This window comes from Lutra lutra, chromosome 9, assembly GCF_902655055.1.
Source record: "Lutra lutra chromosome 9, mLutLut1.2, whole genome shotgun sequence".
Lineage (NCBI taxonomy): Eukaryota > Metazoa > Chordata > Mammalia > Carnivora > Mustelidae > Lutra > Lutra lutra.
The window spans coordinates 25,159,765-25,176,767 of record NC_062286.1 but is presented as its reverse complement, the minus strand read 5'-3'; positions in this window follow the sequence as shown (position 1 = coordinate 25,176,767).

The window sequence follows — 17,003 nt, the reverse complement described above, 5'->3', positions numbered from 1 at the left end:
TTTCAAGGGCCCACCATACCGTTTTCCACAGTGGCTGAACCAGTCTGCATTCCTACCAATGGTGCGTGAGGGTTCCCTTTTTTCCACATCCTCACCAACACTTGTTATTTTTTGCCTTTTGATTCTAGCCATTCTAACAGGTGTAAGGTAGTAGCTCATTGTGGTTTCGATTTGCGTTTCTCCATGATTAGTGATCTGGAGCAACTTTTCATGTGACTGTACTTCCCGTGGTGAGTTCTGAGTAATAGGTCGAATTGTGGAATCATTATATTGTGCACCTGAAAATACTATAACCCTGGATATTAATTATACTTCCACAACAAAAGAATAACGATGAAAATAAATACAGATGATGTGTTCAGTCTGAACCATGGTGGTAGAGAGAACTGTGGGAGCTCCATGTGGAAAAGTAGAGGGATTTGGGTAGGGATTATCAAACATGGGTGCTGGCTAGAATCTCCACACTTACAGCTCAGAACTCTTGACTTCCTCTTTCAGCCCCGGAACTGATTGCTTCTTTCTGAGCTCTTCGAGCTCCTGCTAGAGTAACCACTCGGATTAATATTCATCTTTGGTGTTGGGCGCCTGGGTGGCTCAGTCAGTTAAGCATCCAATTCTTGGTTTCAGCTCAGGTCATGATCTCAGGATCATGAGATCGAGCCCCGTGTCAGGCTCTGCACTGGGTGCGGAACCTACTTAAGATCCTCGCTCTCCCTCTTCCTCTCCCCCTTCCCTACCACGCATGAGCGTAAGAACATTCTCTCTCTCTTTCAAAATATATATATATATACATATTTCACCGTTGGTGTTTATGTTAGCACCGGTGTCTGAGCACAAGAGGTAACATTTGAAATAACAGCTCACATGGCCTGGAAATGGAGCCATCAGAACAGACACCTGCCTTCCCAGGACATTGGGCCTAAGATCCCATGTTGTGCTGGGTGTAGAGATACAAAAGAGAGGGAAAAGATATTACAGTACATAAAGCCAACAAAACAGCTTCCAAAATACATAATTAATGACTGTACATCTGTAAGAAAAAGGAAAACATTCCAATAGAAAAGCCAATGGAAAACAAATGCCAGAAGACACAAAAATTACTCCTACAAAAGTGTTGACATGAATATCCTATAGACATCAGTAAAGATCTTCAACCTCAGTAGTAGTATCTGGAACTTGGGGAGGAACTTGTGGAAGTCTGGGTCTGTCTGAGGGGAGAGGCCAGGATGGCCAGAGTGTCAAGGAAGAAATCAGGGGATTCCTTTATGGAAATATGTTAATATTTTAGGAACCAGTACAGCTGTGGTATTGTGTATCACTGAATGTCAGCCCTGAATGTCGAATTTATGGAGTGCCTCTTGACACATCTAACTCTGGCTCTCAGTCCTGAAGCGTTCTTTGGAAAGGAACCGAGTAATAGTTCAGCATTCCTACATACTAGCAATAGTTATAAAAAAGAATTTTTTAAAGATATGGTTTACAAAAAACAAAAAACCCTAGGGATAAATCTAACAAAAGATGCTCAAGAAAATGATAAAATTTAATGGAAAGATGTTAAAGAAGTTCTCAGTCAATGGGAGAGTCATACCATGTTTAATTATGGAGATATTCTGGGTCTCAAAGATGAGAATTTTTTACAACATAATTGCTAGATTCAATAATTGATAAGATTTAAATTAAAATCTGAATAGGATTTCCCCTGGAAGTTAACAAGGTGATTCTAACAATACTCCAAGAATAGCTAAGATATTGAAGAGGAAGGAAGAGGAGGAGGAGGAACTGGGGGGAGGAAGAGAAGAAAGAAGGGGTGGGAGAAGGAGAAAACAGTAACACCAGTAGAAACAACTAGGTGAAGGGAGCTTGCCCTAAGGGGCACCATTATCAAGTTGCAGTGGTTAAGATGGTGTGGTTTTGGTACAGAGATAGACCAATAGAACAAAGACACCGTAAAAGAGCCAGCCAATGTGAAAACCTGATATACAGAAAAATTGCGATAGATATCCCATAGATACGGCTACAAGGTCAGGAAGAATGTTTTCAGCAAAACACCGAAAGCGTAAACTGCAAATGAAAAGATTAATAAATTCGGCATTTGTAAGCGTAAGCATCAGTGCCCAACTGAATAGAAAAAGAGAGGGAAAAGATATTTACAATACGTAAGACCTTATTAGTAGTTAGAGAAGCGCCACGCACGCCACCATTCGATAACATTTGACACTCACTGATGTGGCCCAAAAATAAAAAAAAATGTTGGATGATACCAAGTGGTAGCAAGGACGTGGCACCGTGGGTACTTTCACACCCTGTGTGATGTGTAGATTGGCACAAACACTCTGGGAAACCATTTGGCATTATCTGGCAAAGTGGGAAATGTGCATGTCCTCCGCTCCGTGGCTCCCCTCCCAGGCGTGATCTAGAGAAACTCCACACACGCACCGGAGAGATCAGGACCAGAAGGTTCGAGGTGGCTCTCTGTGTGTGGCAGCCCAATGTTATAAACCACCAAATTTCCCCCCACCAAGAAGGTGAATAGAAACATTTTGCAGCCTTCCTATCATTAAATAAATTTCTTACACAATAAACTTCATATAATGAAATAAATATGAAGCAAAAGAGAAAATGAAAGAAAGAGAGCAAGGGAGGACAAGACAGCGCTGAAGAAATGAAGCCAGCCGGGGGCTCTAATGTGCAGCCTGAGACCGCTTCTCTCAAGTCTGAGATCTTGCAAAAACCACGTGCGCTGTTCGTGGATGCGCTGAAGTTTTTAAAAGAGAAGTGAGGGAATGTAAGACAATCAGGAAAGCCGTGTCCTCTGGGGACGAGGAGGGGACATGGAACTGGAAAGAGGTTACACCGGGGCTCCATCTATATTTATGATGTTTTATTTCTTAAGTGTGAAAATGGATACTTGGCTGTTCATTTATAATTCCCCCTATCCTTTGAAAAAAAAAAATCTGATCCTTTGATGCACGAAATTAGATTTTTTTTCATAATCTGTGGTTCATGATGAACTCTTTGTATTTGGCTCTTCTTTTTTTTTTTTCTTTCTTTCTTTCTTTTTTCTTTTTTCTTTTTAAGTAGGCTCTGTGCCCAGTGTGGACCCTGAGATCAAGACCTGAGCTGAGACCAAGAGTCCGACGCTTCGCCAACTGAGGCACCCAAGCACCCCTGTGTCTGGCTTTTTCATCGTATTCTTTCTTTCTTTTTTCTTATCACAGTCTAAAATGATGTAATGGTGAGTCCATCATCCAACCCAAGGAGTAGAAAAACAAGCAATCATTTACATCTACCTATGCGTTCCTCCCCGATCCTCTCCCATCCCACCTGGAATTTATGGCACTCTAATCCCTTGCTTTTTAAATTAATGTTAGCACATGTGTATGGAAGCCTGAGCAACATATCGTGGAGGCCCAGGGCTTCGGGACTTAACAAACAGCATACCGGCAGCACACAGTCCCCAGGAACTCCGTTTTTCCTAGTCAGCGCTGTGTCAGCAGCATTGCTTTCCAGCCCTGTCCGGCCCCCAGGCGCCTCTCTCCCGCCGGGCGCCTTGCCCGAACCCAGAACCTGGCTCCCATGTTCTGGCTCCGTGCTGGCTCAAGGAGGGTCCCAGTCAGATACCCTGCAACACAGAATCCCGGTCCCCCAACATCCTGGCTGTGTGAACTTGGGAAAGTGGCTTTACCCTCCAAACCCCAGCTTCCTGGTCTCTGGATGGAGAGAGTATAACAGGATTGTTCGGCATGAAAGGAGACAATGGGTGTGCTTAGGGCTGTGTCTGGTCCACTGAGAGCACTGGGTGTAACTGTTCTACATCCGAAGATCTCTGTGACTTTCAGTCACCGTGTGTGTCCCGCCCTCTGTTCTGGAGCTATTTAGTAAGCTAGCACATAGGTCAGGGGGTAGTTTTTTCAGTTCTTTTGTATCTAAACCAAAGATGGCTCACTGACTCAAAAGAATAGAATTTGTGGCATTTGCTATAGGCTCTTGGGAGTGACACTATGAAACAGGGGACTTTCTGTTCTCTTCCTCTTTCTCTGTCCTTCCTCACCAACATCACCAAGGTCTGGCCAGAAGTAGAGGGAGAGAGGTGGAAAAGGCAAAGGCAATTTGGAATAAAGGCTTGAGCCCTGGTTCAGGGAGGCTGGCAGAGTCAGGAGAGTTCACTGGGGGTCTCGTGTCTGCAACTCCAGAACCCAGGACCCTCTCAGCCTGGCCCCTGGGGAAACCATGGTTGACTCATTTTGTTGGCCTCCATTGGAGGGATAAGTGCATTGAGTCAGCCAATACCTATCATAGAGAAACAGGCTAAACTATGTAACCATCTTATGATAACATCCTCATCTGTGACACCAGACCTCAGAATGAGGCTTTGCGGAGATAGAATAAAATAGCGTAAGTTGGGGACCAAATACAGTGTTTATGCATTTACATCTATCTATCTAGCTAGCGGTGTAATTATAGGCTAGATCTGTAGCGCTCAGTAAATAGTAGCTCACTTCCCCCTGAATGAATGACAGCTCAATACACATAAGGACAGGGAAGTCTGGCATAAAAATAAAGAGATTAGCAAATTGTGCTCCAGAAGTGGATAAACAGGAAAAGGGGATGAAGAAACAGGGTCAGGCTAGGTTCCGTTGTCCTGTTGTGTAGGAACCGCTTTCCCCTGTCATGCCATTACTGCCACATCTATGTAGTTGCTGGGACATGTGTCTGTTTTGCATGCCAGCTTTCATGGGCAGGAACCTAGGTTCATCCCATGGTGTACCAGGAGCAGAGCTAACCTAGAAAGTCCACCATCACAAAGAAGAAAGCCCCCACCATGGAGGCAATGGTGTATGTCTGGTTTTATTAAAATGCCTGCTTGAGGAGCCCCCATGGCTCAGTTTTCTCTCTAAGACCCTCATCTCCCAAAGGCAAGACAAATGAAACTTGCAGGATGTGAGCTGTGATTGGAAAAACTCCCCACCATCACCTTCAGCCTCAGACTCTGATTCTGGGGGAGGGAGGAAGTGGAGCAGGAGGGGGAATTACTATTGCAACACAGGGTCCTCACAACAATCCTGATGCCAAGATAGGATGTTTCCTGGGGAGGGACACTCAAGCACAGAGATGTTGAAAGCTTTGCCCACCCAGACATCTTCTACAGAGCTAGCTATCCTCCTACGTTCCTACTTTCCCCTCAATCCACAAAAGCTGTGAGGCAGCTTACCAAAATCTCCAGAATTCTAAAAAAATGATTTAACCCTTGAGGCAGCAGGTAGGAGGGGAATGGGCAGGTAGGTGGCTGGTGCAGTGGGGATGTCGTTGGGAGCCAATGAGCTCACCCAGGGCTCCTTGGATGTGAGCAGCACCAGTGGCTTTGGGCTTCTTGATCAAAGCAAAACAGAAGCAAGTTTTTGGTCCTCATCCAGATAGATCGAGCCTTTCCTGCCAGCAGTATTGGATTGCACCATTCTGCTAGACAACCTCCGTTGGGTGAGAAAAGTGACAAAACAGTGAAACTCCAAAAGCAAGAGATTCCAGAGCTGGAAGGAGACTGGTGCGCTAGCAGTGAGTCCAAAAATCTTTCCCAGGTAGTAAGTTTTGTCGGTCTGCCCAGCAGGGGGAGCTACTGGAAGCTCCTGGAGGAGGAAGGCTGGGTTTTCATCTCTCAAAAACTAGCCATCAGGGAAATCCAAATCAAAACCACATTGAGATACCACCTTACACCAGTTACAATGGCCAAAATTAACAGGACAGGAAACAACAAAGGTTGGAGAGGATGTGGAGCAAGGGGAACCCTCTTTCACTGTTGGTGGGAACACAAGTTGGTGCAGCCACTTTGGAAAACAGTGTGGAGATTCCTTAAGAAATTAAAAATAAAGCTTCTCTATGGCCCTGCAATTGCACTACTGGGTATTTACCCCAAAGATACTGATGTAGTGAAAAGATGGGCCATCTGTACCCCAATGTTCATAACAGCAATGGCCACGGTCGCCAAACTGTGGAAAGAGCCAAGATGCCCTTCAACGGACGAATGGATAAAGAAGATGTGGTCCATATACACTGTGGAGTATTATGCCTCCATCAGAAAGGATGAATACCTAACTTTTGTAGCAACATGGACGGGACTGGAAGAGATTATGCTGAGAGAAATAAGTCAAGCAGAGAGAGTCAATTATCATATGGTTTCGCTTATGTGTGGAGCCTAAGGAATAACATGGAGGACATGGGGAGATGGAGAGGAGAAGTGAGTTGGGGGAAATTGGAGGGGGAGACAAACCGTGAGAGACTGTGGACTCTGAGAAACAAACAGTTTTGGGAGGTGGAATGGTTGAGCCTGGTGGTGGGTATTAAGGAGAGCACGGTTGCATGGAGCCCTGGGTGTGGTGCATAAACAATGAATCTTTGAATATTGAAAAAGTAAAATAAAATTAAAAACAAAAACAAAAAACAGTTGCTCAGGGGTACCTAGCTGGCTCAGTCCTTAGAGCCTGCAATGCTTGATCTCAGGGTTGTGAGTTCAAGCCCCATGTTGGGTAGAGTCTAATTGAGACGGGGGTAAAAACCCTATCTCGTGGCTATGGCCGGCCCTGAACTTCACTCACAGCTGAAGTTGTTCTTGATGAGCAGAGACTGGAAATGTGAATTTTCTACAGCCAGCCGATTATAAGACAAGAAGGCCATGACCATCCCGAAAGGTGCATGGGCAGAGGGAACCTGATAAGGAAGAGGATTTTTTTTTTTTTTTAAACACAAAAGCAGATAACAGTGGCAGTTACAGCCTGCTCAGGTCTTTAAAATTCAGTTACTCAGCTGCTACCTCGTGCTTTGTCTCCATTTTAAAGTTGTATGTCTTTTAATTTTATTTAGTTTGGATTTTGCTTTCTGATTATAGATTTTTTTTTACTTACTGAAGTTTAACAGAAAAAAGCTATTGATTTTTATTCTTTATGATTCTTTCTCTTACTACACTAAACTTGGAATTCGTCTGCTCAGAAACTTGAGAATTTTTTTTCCTCGAAATTGTCCTGTAGTTGGACGTTTTTTATGTAACTTTTTAATTCATCTTTATCTTTGTTGTTGTTATTGTTGCACAAAGTTATGGAATGACTCCAAATGCTTGAGCAGTTCTCCGGTAAATAATTTTCCATTCTCTTTTCCATGGCAAGTTTTCTTAAAGATAGTTTTCTTAAAGATTTAATTAAAATTAAAATTTTTAAAAATTAGTACAAATGATTGAAGAACCTAAAACCTATTTCAGAATTCTGTGTTCTGTTGCAATAACTGATTTGTCTATTTTTAGCAACATGCCATTAAAATCACTATGATTTTATGATACATTTTAATATCTGGTATGAATATTCTCCCCCTCCCTTACTTACATGATTTTTAAATTTCTTAGATATTCTCTTTCCTCTTGTCCTCATTTTCTTCCCCCTCTCTCTTACTCTCTCTCTTTTGCATAAAGCAAGTAGGCTGTTGTCCCCAGGCAACCTCATACCATGAGTATTTTACATATCCTAGAAAGCTAGCCGAATGATTAAGTTGGAATGAATGCTAATATTCAACTACATGGAAATTTTGTTAATTGAATTAGTCAATGGCAGACATAGAAGTGATTTGTAGAATTGCTGTCAACAGTAATAAAAGCTCTATTTCAAAGTTATCTGTTTTGTTTTAGTGACCATCGATGAAAGATGAGTATTTTTGTATATTTGTCTTCATCCATGGTTTTATTTACTGAATATATTTTATATAAATGGAATTATTGGGAACATTATTAATGCTTTTGGTACTTATCACCAAATTGCTTTTTGAAAGAGTTCCATCAATTTATATCCCTATCATAACGATACCAGAGTTCCTAGGGTTTTTTTACCCTGTAATACTGCATGTAATTAATTAAATTATTCACCAATGTGGGAAGTGGGCAATGATATTTCATTTTTTAAAATTAGTAGATGCATTATTACAAAAAAGCTTGAAATTTTTCTTGTTTATTAACCATGCATATTTCTTCCATAATTGTCTATTTTTATTTATCCTTCATTTTTCTAAAACATTTAATGTTTTTCTCATTGTTTGGAAAAGAACTCCTTATTTACAATAAGGACATAAATCTCTCATGTGTTTCTTTATCCAGAGTAATTTTAAAGAAATTTTGTCAATTAAATCTTCTCTGTTCTCTTCACTCCTCTGCAAAATGGAATCATTAGTTTTATTTTGTTTTAATCAGAATCTCATGAAAGCCAGGAATTGATTTTAAGAGCATGAACACTTTCTTGGTATTTACTCTTTCCATCCAAGATAGGGTGACTTCCCATTTATTCAAATATCTTCTCTATTTCTATAAACTGTTTGCCGTTCCCATAAAACAGGTCAAAATGTTTCCTTAAAGATTATTCTGTTAATTTATATTTTTACTGTTACTCTGGATGAGCTATTTCTATCATGATAACTTCTGACTGCTTATTGTTACATTTAGGAATGCCATTACTTTAAAAAAATTAGTCTTAAGTATAGTTGTTTTACTTAATACTCATTAATAAAATAATTTTAGTTTATTCTTAGGTTTTCTAGTTATATGAGGATCATACAACTAGTGTTTTCCCTCTTCTTTAATGCTATTTTAGTTTATAATTATATTTCATATTTTGGATTTTCAGGACAATGTTGAAAACTTAAAGAAAGAGTATTTTTGTTTTGCTACCAATTCCTAGATACCTATCTAGATTCTTCTTCCTGTGCTCTTTCTATGCTCCTTTGGCTTGAGAGTTGTGACCTTTATCAACACTTTTTTCTTTTTTGTCAGATAAAATATTCTACTAAAACAGACCATCTAGAGTATAGCATCCTCTCAAATAGAATATACATATATTTGTGTGTATAGAGAATCCTACATACCTATTTACATGTCCATTTTATGTAATCCGAGTGTTCTTGTTTAGAAGCCTGGGTAGCTTGTGGTGCATTAGTAGGAGTGAGACCGCAGGAGGACCTTGGGGAGTTATCTAGTGACAGCTACCAGAATACTGAAGCACTTCTCAGTATCTTCCCAAAGGATGGGATATCCTCTCCCAGGATGGGAGAGAATTCAGATGTTAAAGAGACATGAGATCTAATTTATGGAAAACCCAATGTGAGTCAACGCTTAGATGGAGCTGCCAAAAATAATTATAAGGTTCTAACTGCCTGAAGACAAACATAGGAAATGATGACGGTCGGTGTTCGCCAAGAGCCTGACACATTGCAGGCACGAGGCTAGGTGTTTTCGCACAGATTACTCATGTCGTTTTCACGACGACAGTTCAAAGAATCAAGAGAGAAACTGAAACTTAGTCCCTAACATGCAGCAGAACAGGGGATGTGCTAGAGTTTTTACAAAGTGTAGGGTCTCGAGCTGAAATAGTATACCCCAGATGTGGCCTGATGTGGCACATCTAACAGTGAGGGAGGGAGTCCTTACATTGTATCGTGAAGCATTTAAGGAACTAAACATTTTAAAGCTATCCTTGAAGGGCTATCACATGGGAGGGAAAACGGTATGGATCTAGGGTGAGCCAAAAACAATCAGTCTACTACTGTGATATGTATGACCCGCTTGCAGATTTCAATTACTGTCTGTCTGCATGCGGATAATCGTGACCATTCATCACTCCAGCCCAGGCATTCCCTGGATGTCCTGTAGAGGGCAGACGCTCAGTCCCAGAGGTTAAGGGGGACCTCAAAGACCTTTCTGTGAGCACCGAATCCAATCATACGGACTAATCATAATCATTACTTTAACAAAATGTTTTGCGTGCTGATTAAGTCCTGGTCCCTGAACGAAATATGGTGTATTCATTGAACACAATATTGGTCAAATTCTCCCACTAATCTTCCCAGTATGTGTTATTACTATGTTGTAGAGGATTAGAGTGAGACCCTCAGAGGTGAGTTAGTTCTCAAGCTATCCGCCTGAAACCGGTATCCGAAGGGGTTATGGGACTAATAAGTCTAGCTGTAACTTTTTACCCAGGACTTTCTCATTTGCCTTTAAGATTGGCTGACTGGGGCAGATTTGAGGCATTGCCCTTCTGTCTCTGCATTTGGCTGCCTCTCGAACAATCTCTTTCCTTTCTGCTGCTCTAGGTCCCAGTGATTGTTTCCACCGTGTGTGCAACAGATGAACTTGGGTTTGGTTACACAAACTGTAAATGGAGTCAGGTTCAAGCTTCCAGGTTCATCTGGCTCTGAAGGTAAGTAAGCTCTTTCTAGGACACAAATGTCACCGTTCCAGTGTGGGCAGATCAAGGTGGAAGGCAACACACCCTGAGGAGGCCCAGACATGAGGACCCTCTAGATGACTGATGTTTTCACGGATGCTGCCTCATTCCAGAAGCCTATCAGAATGATGTTTTTCAGTGAAAGAGATGTTCATTTTGTTCATGTTTTGAAAGGCACACACCAACGCTTCCATGGAACCGTAGGAGGACAACCTGTTTCAACACAAATCCCTGCCATGTTCCTGTTGAAGACTTTCGCCCACACAACTCCCTAAAAGCCATTGTTTTCTGGATGTAGAGAAAGCCCTTATTTTGAGGATCCAAGGTTGAGGATGGCAAACAGACATACTTGCTAAGGTTAGGAATTGCAGAGTCTGCAGTCTGCGTGCTAAAGACCCCGCTTTGGATGGTTACTGAGGACCAGACTCTCGGGAATGGGAGCAGCCATATTGGCAGCCCGGCTGGGATGCTGCTGACTTCCGGATGCTCTTCCCCTTCTTTCTTGGATCTTCTTTCTTGGGCATTAGGCACTTACTCATTTTTTGTGCCCCTGGGATTAGTCATGGTTCATTGACCATGGGGACTTTCTCCCTAACAGAAACTTTGCCACCACCTCTTGGGAGGAAATACAGAAACTGTGCTATTTGCCTCAGCAGTTACTTTTCTCTGTCATAAGCATCAAAATGGCAAACAAACTTTCTGCCAAGAAGGATAGACTAGGTCATAAGTCAAAAGGAAAAAAAAAAAGCAACCAAAACAAATATATAAGTAGAGGTAAAATCGTAAGACGCTCAGGGGAAAAGGATATCGGGAACAAAGTCAGGGTCAGGAAGAAGAAGGGTTTGAAATACATTCCATAGTTGTGTATTGATGTGGTCGAGTTTAATAAATGCCAAGAGCACCATTAAGTGTTGAGGCAGAAAACAAGGTATATATAATGAGACATTGAAAGAAAAAAGTCTAGACAACATTTTTATTTGTTAGGGAACCAGACTAAAAGCTAAAAAAAGAAATGAAAACAAATCATGCTGTAGACCTTTTTAAAATTTTCTGTCTTTGGGGCGCCTGGGTGGCTCAGTCATTTAAGTGTCTGCCTTCAGCTCAGGTCATGATCCTGGGATTGAGCCTCATGTAGGGCCCACTGCTCTGTAGGGGACCTGCTTCTCCCTCTCCCTTGGCCTGCCTCTCCCCCTGCTTGTGCGCTCTCTCTCTCATAAATAAATAAATAAATAAATAAATAAATAAATAAATAAATAAATAAATAAATTTTCCTGCCTTTGGACAGTCTTTCTTTGGAGGAGTAGTCACTAGTTTCATAATTGTGTGATTTCCGGGTGGGCTAGGAAGGCCCATCATGTGAAAGGGATCTCCCTCAGTAGCTTCTTGTTAATAGATGAAGGTCTATGCTTCAAGGTCTATACTGTGTGTTTATTTTTTTAAAGATTTATTTATTGGAGAGAGAGGGAGAGAGCAATCGAGTATGGGGAAGGGAGGGGCAGAGGAATGGGGAAAGAGAGAGTCTTAAGCAGACTCTACTCTGAGCTCAGAGCCTGACATGAGGCTTGATCTTACAACCCTGAGATCACCTCCTGAGCCAAAACCGAGAGACAGGTGCTTAACTGACTGTGCCAGCTAAACGCCCCAATCAAGGTCTGTATTTTGTAATCGAATCATGGGCACTTGACAAATCAACTATTATTAGCCATCTTCTCATGAATTCATTTATCAGATTCTTTCCAATGGTCTTAGAAGAAAACATGTGAAAAAGAAAGAGACAGGAGTGCTGGATGAATGCATGTTTCACAAACTTACTATAGAAATGCCAACATATACTACCTACTGAGTGCCTGTCATGGATGTGTCCCAAGTATTGCCCCAGTATGACTCCAAGAGCTATAGAAACCTGCTCGCCTGGACCCCTACTAGATTAGAGAAGAGGGGCTGTGAAGCCATAACCAGAATGGAGGCTGATAGAAGAGGGTTCTTGCTTCTGCTTCCATGGAACTGCTTTCCACCCAAGATTTAGTGACCAATTCTGCCCCAAGACTGGTGAAATAGCTAGGTCCCAATTAAGTGTTTTGTTGTTGTTGTTGTTGCTGTTGTTGTTGTTGTTTGTGGGTTCTTGAAGTCTGTTTCAACAACTTTGCTTATTCACCTTTCTAGGATCAGTCTCCTTGCATCCTAATACCATGAAGGTGCTCCCTGCCCCGGACCTGCTTTCCAATTAGACAGTCAGCAGGTGCTTCTGCCGCCTTTCTAGGAATCCATCTGTGCTCTGTAGCCAGGTAATCATGGCTGTTTTAGACCATCTCTGATGCTGCCTGACTTCCTGGTGCTTAACCTAGTGTATTTCTATAATTCTTCACCCTCCCAGACCTTTCTGCCCCGGATCCCTGATCTGCTTGGTTTCTGGGGCACCCCCAAGCCCTTCGCAAGTACAACAAATCTTGTCAATTCAAGTTCACTTGGGTTATGAGCTAGAAATAAGTGTCCTTGAAATTCTGCTGAGTTCTCTGATAATTTAGGAAAACGCTCTCTTATTGAAAACAAACAAACTTGTTTGTTTTTATTTCCAAACTTTGTAGTGAATTAATTTCTTTCTTTTTTTTTAAAGACTTTATTTATTTATTTAACAGAGAGAGAGACAGTGAGAGAGTGAATACAAGCAGGGGAAGTGGGAGAGGGAGAAGCAGGCTTCCCACAAAGCAGGGAACTTGATGCAGGGCTCGATCCCAGGACGCTGGGATTATGACCTGAGCTGAAGGCAGATGCCTAATGACTGAATCACCCAGGTGCCCCTATAGTGAATTTCTTAAAGGATATTTTCCTATGACATTCTGAAAATATTTTGAATATAGAGAAATTAGTAACTTAGGCCTGAGAATTTACTGGAGTCTTGGAGAGGAATTAACCCACAAAGTCTCTTTTTATAATCTTGGCTTTTGGAGAAATTTCTAATGCTTAAAAGTTATATATGGAAGCATTAATTTTTCCTTCCATTCTTCTGAACTTGATGGGGTCCTTTCTCCTACTCACAAATCAAATCCCTTCTCTTTACCTTATTTGATCCTAGTTTTGAAAACATGTAACCAACTGAACAAAAATCGAGCAAGAAAAACGTCAGAGAATAGTATAGCCTGTCAATTGATTTCGTGAAGCTTTGGAGCTGTCGTAACTACCCAGACTTTGAATTCTCATCTAGAGGGCTGCCAGCAAAACTTCGCCTGAGCGGTGATGCCTCATGATTTTCTTGTCTTACTCTTATATCTGCACGGAGGGGAATCGATGCAAGAAATGGTTAGAGCTTGTCTGTATGTATTTTAGTAGTTTTCCTCATTTATAGTTGTGTAAAAGCATAATAGTTTTACTTGTTTTTTAAATGTGAGTTGAATTAAACAACAGAAATGACCCGTGTGAGCATGAACAAACATTTGTGAGCTGTTACATTTACTGTACTTGGTACCTTAACTTCATTCTCAACCAGAATTTTTCACTGATTATTTCACTGCTGGAAATTCTGACAGTCAGGAATTTGTCTGGCTAAGGAGCTCCCTATTTAAAAAAAAAAAAATGCAAATCCTTACAGCAAGGTTAAGGAGGTGTGAGCTCTTCACACATTTATGAAAACCGGTTCCATCTGATTGTTTCCTGGTAGAGGAATGAGAGTTTTTCTTGGAGGAAAGGGAAGGAGCCACTTTGGAGAGAGAACTTAAGTTTGTGCAGGGCACTTGGAGAGTCCATGGAGTGGGGTAAGAAGGTACCACAGACAAACTTGTTTTCCTTTGAATGTTTGCTCTAGGCAGGTCCCAAGTAGAGTCATAGAATGCTCTAACAAAAGGCTGAGAGGTGGCGGGGTACCACTTCCTCATTTTATGTAACTCAGTTGCAGAGAGAGGAGGTGACTTGCCCAGCTTCAGAGTCAGCAGCAGAACTTGGACCTGAACCCACATTTCTTAACTCTCGTGTCAGCGCTCCTTCTCCAATATTCTGCTGCCTTGCAAAGTTAAGGAGGCACTCCTTTCCCCCTTGGATTTTCCGGTAGGACCCAGAACTTGGCAAGCGCTCAGGTCCTGCTGCTCCAGACCTTGCAGAAGCCACCAGAGCTCTCCTGGGGGAGTTTGGCACTCCTCAAGCCTTGTTTCCACTGGAAAATGAACTCCCAGTTCTAAATCACAAACGTGTTAACCCGCTTTTGGTTTACAACCCACTCCTGGGTCAAGGACTGCCCACGCTGTGCAAAGATAGAAGGACTCACCCCCAGGTGAGGAAGGGTCATCTGACTTCTGAATGACTGTAAGTCATAGCGCTCGTGTGAGAGGCTGGTGAGCCTCTCTGGCCTTGTTTCCTTCACCCAGAACAATAACTCACAGGAGGGTCAAAGGAGGAAACGGCCATTGGACCTCGCCCTCTTCCACACAGTTTGGGACAAGCCCAGTGATGACCTGACAAAAATAGCTCTGACGTAGAGTCAGTCCCAGCTCTGTACCAGGCGTGGAGCAGGAGACCCAAGGTTGAGAAGCAGCCCCGGCCAGAAGTTCCTGAAACAATGGCCGATATGAGAGAGAAAAGATCAGTGCCGGGGTGGGGGGATAATAGTGAAAAAGTTACACGTGACACGTAACTTAGAGATCAGTCATAATAGCAGTCCTTTGTATACACTTAGATACCTGCAGTTTTTACAAAACATTTTCGTATTTCCGACCTGATGTATTAGTATTTTTTTAAAAGATTTTTTATTTACTTATTTGACAGAGACACACAGAGAGAGGGAACACAAGTAGGGGGAGCGGGACAGGGAGAAGCAGGCTTCCCACTGAGCAGGGAGCCCAATGAGGGGCTCGATCCCAGGACCCTGGAATCATGATCCAAGCCAAAGGCAGATGCTTAATGACTGAGCCACCTAGGCACCCTTGATGTATTATTAAGAAGGATGAATTATTGTGCTGATTTTTCAGAAGAGAACATTGATGTTTTCTTAACCAAACAGGATCCTCTCTCGTCTTTTGATTTCTAAATCCACTACTCCTGCTCTCCTCACAACACCCTCAGACCAAAGAGTGTGAGGATGTTGGCCATTTAAACACCAGGTGGGCCAAGGATTCAAAGAGCTTTGAACTCAGGAGGAAAGCTTTGGACTTGACTTTGGATTCGGCAGAGAGACATGGTTTCTTGATGGATATGATGAAAAGTTTGTGGAATATGATACATCCGGGACGGAGTTCCACTCTGCTGCTTACCAGCTATGGATATCTTGGTGGGGTTACCACTCTGTGCCTCACTTTCATTTTTGTGAAATGGGGATAATAGTACCTCCTCACAGAGTTGTGGAGATTCAGTGAGATGCTGTGTGAAGTGTACCAGCATTGTACCGGGCATGTCACAGGGCGCAGTGTACGTTGGAATGTTGGCTATTGTCTTACTCAGCTCAGAATGCCATAAGAAAAAAACATAGACTAGGGGGCTCCAGCAACAGAAGTTTATTTTCTCCTGGTCCCAGTTCAAGGTCTGGCATGCTCAGTTTCTGGCGAGAGCTCTCCTCCTGGCATGTGGACAGTTGCCCTCTCACTGTACCTGCACATGGCCTTTTCTCTGTGCATGTGCGCACACACACATGCACACACACACACACAGACCAGTATCTGCTGCCTCTTCTTAGGAGCACGCTGATCCCATAGGATACAGGTCAGTAAGACTTCACTTGTTTCCTCATTTAATACAAATACAGCTACGCCAAGGGGTTGGGGCTTCAACATGTCAGTTTCTGGGGAGACGTATACATTCAGTCATCACAGCTTTTCCTATCATTATTATTTTCCTTATCCATACTTATAAAATGAGTGGGGTGATAGATAATTGCACAAAAAGATCAAGGTGTGAGAGGTTAGAGTCAGAGCACAGGCCACTACAGAGAAGCCAGTAGAAAGGAAGAGGAAGACAAAGTTCCGGAAGTAAGGGACTTGTTCATTGCACTGGTGGTGTTAAGAACCTACTGGATGCCAGGCCTCGATCCATGTCCTGGAGACCCAAGGATTATGAGCGTGGAGTCAGGCGAATGAGAGCTCTGCACAAGCCGTGCGGGGAGCCTGGAAGTTCCTGGGAGAGCCAAGAACACCTACCAAAGAGCCAGCACGTGAGTGCCAGGGTGGAATGCAAGGAAACCACCAACAGAGGTCATTTCTAGCCCTGCGTGGCCAAAGACAAGAAGACAAAATGGACCAAAATGGGGGATTCAGGAAGTAGGGTTGGGAAAGGAAAGGGAGATCTCTCGACAACACAGAGGAATCGCTGGGTTCCTTCTTAGCCGAGAACATCCTTCACGGTGGCAAAGACCACAGAAGAATATAAACACTGCGTTATTTCCTGTAATGAAATAATGTCCTAAGCCGTATCTCCAGATACCTCCCTTATCTGGAAATGGGAAGATGACTAACTCTCTCTGTCAAGGCATTACTGAAACAATGCTGGTTTTCTAAGAGAATAAATTGGATTTATGCAATAGTATCACAAAGCCCTGGGTGCTCCCCTCCCTTCCAGGCAACACACAGTGGGGAGGAGCTGAGGCTGTAGGAGCCAGGAACCCAGACTCCCAGCCAAGCACCTGTGCTTAGAAAGGCTCATATAAAAGGTGGGTCTCTGGCAGCTGGCTTCTGGTTGCACGGGGACTAGAGCCTGTCCATTTGCTTAAAGAAACAAGATCTTCAGTGCAGGTAAATTTCTTTAGCTTCAAGGGTGGGATCGGTTTAGCCCAGAGCC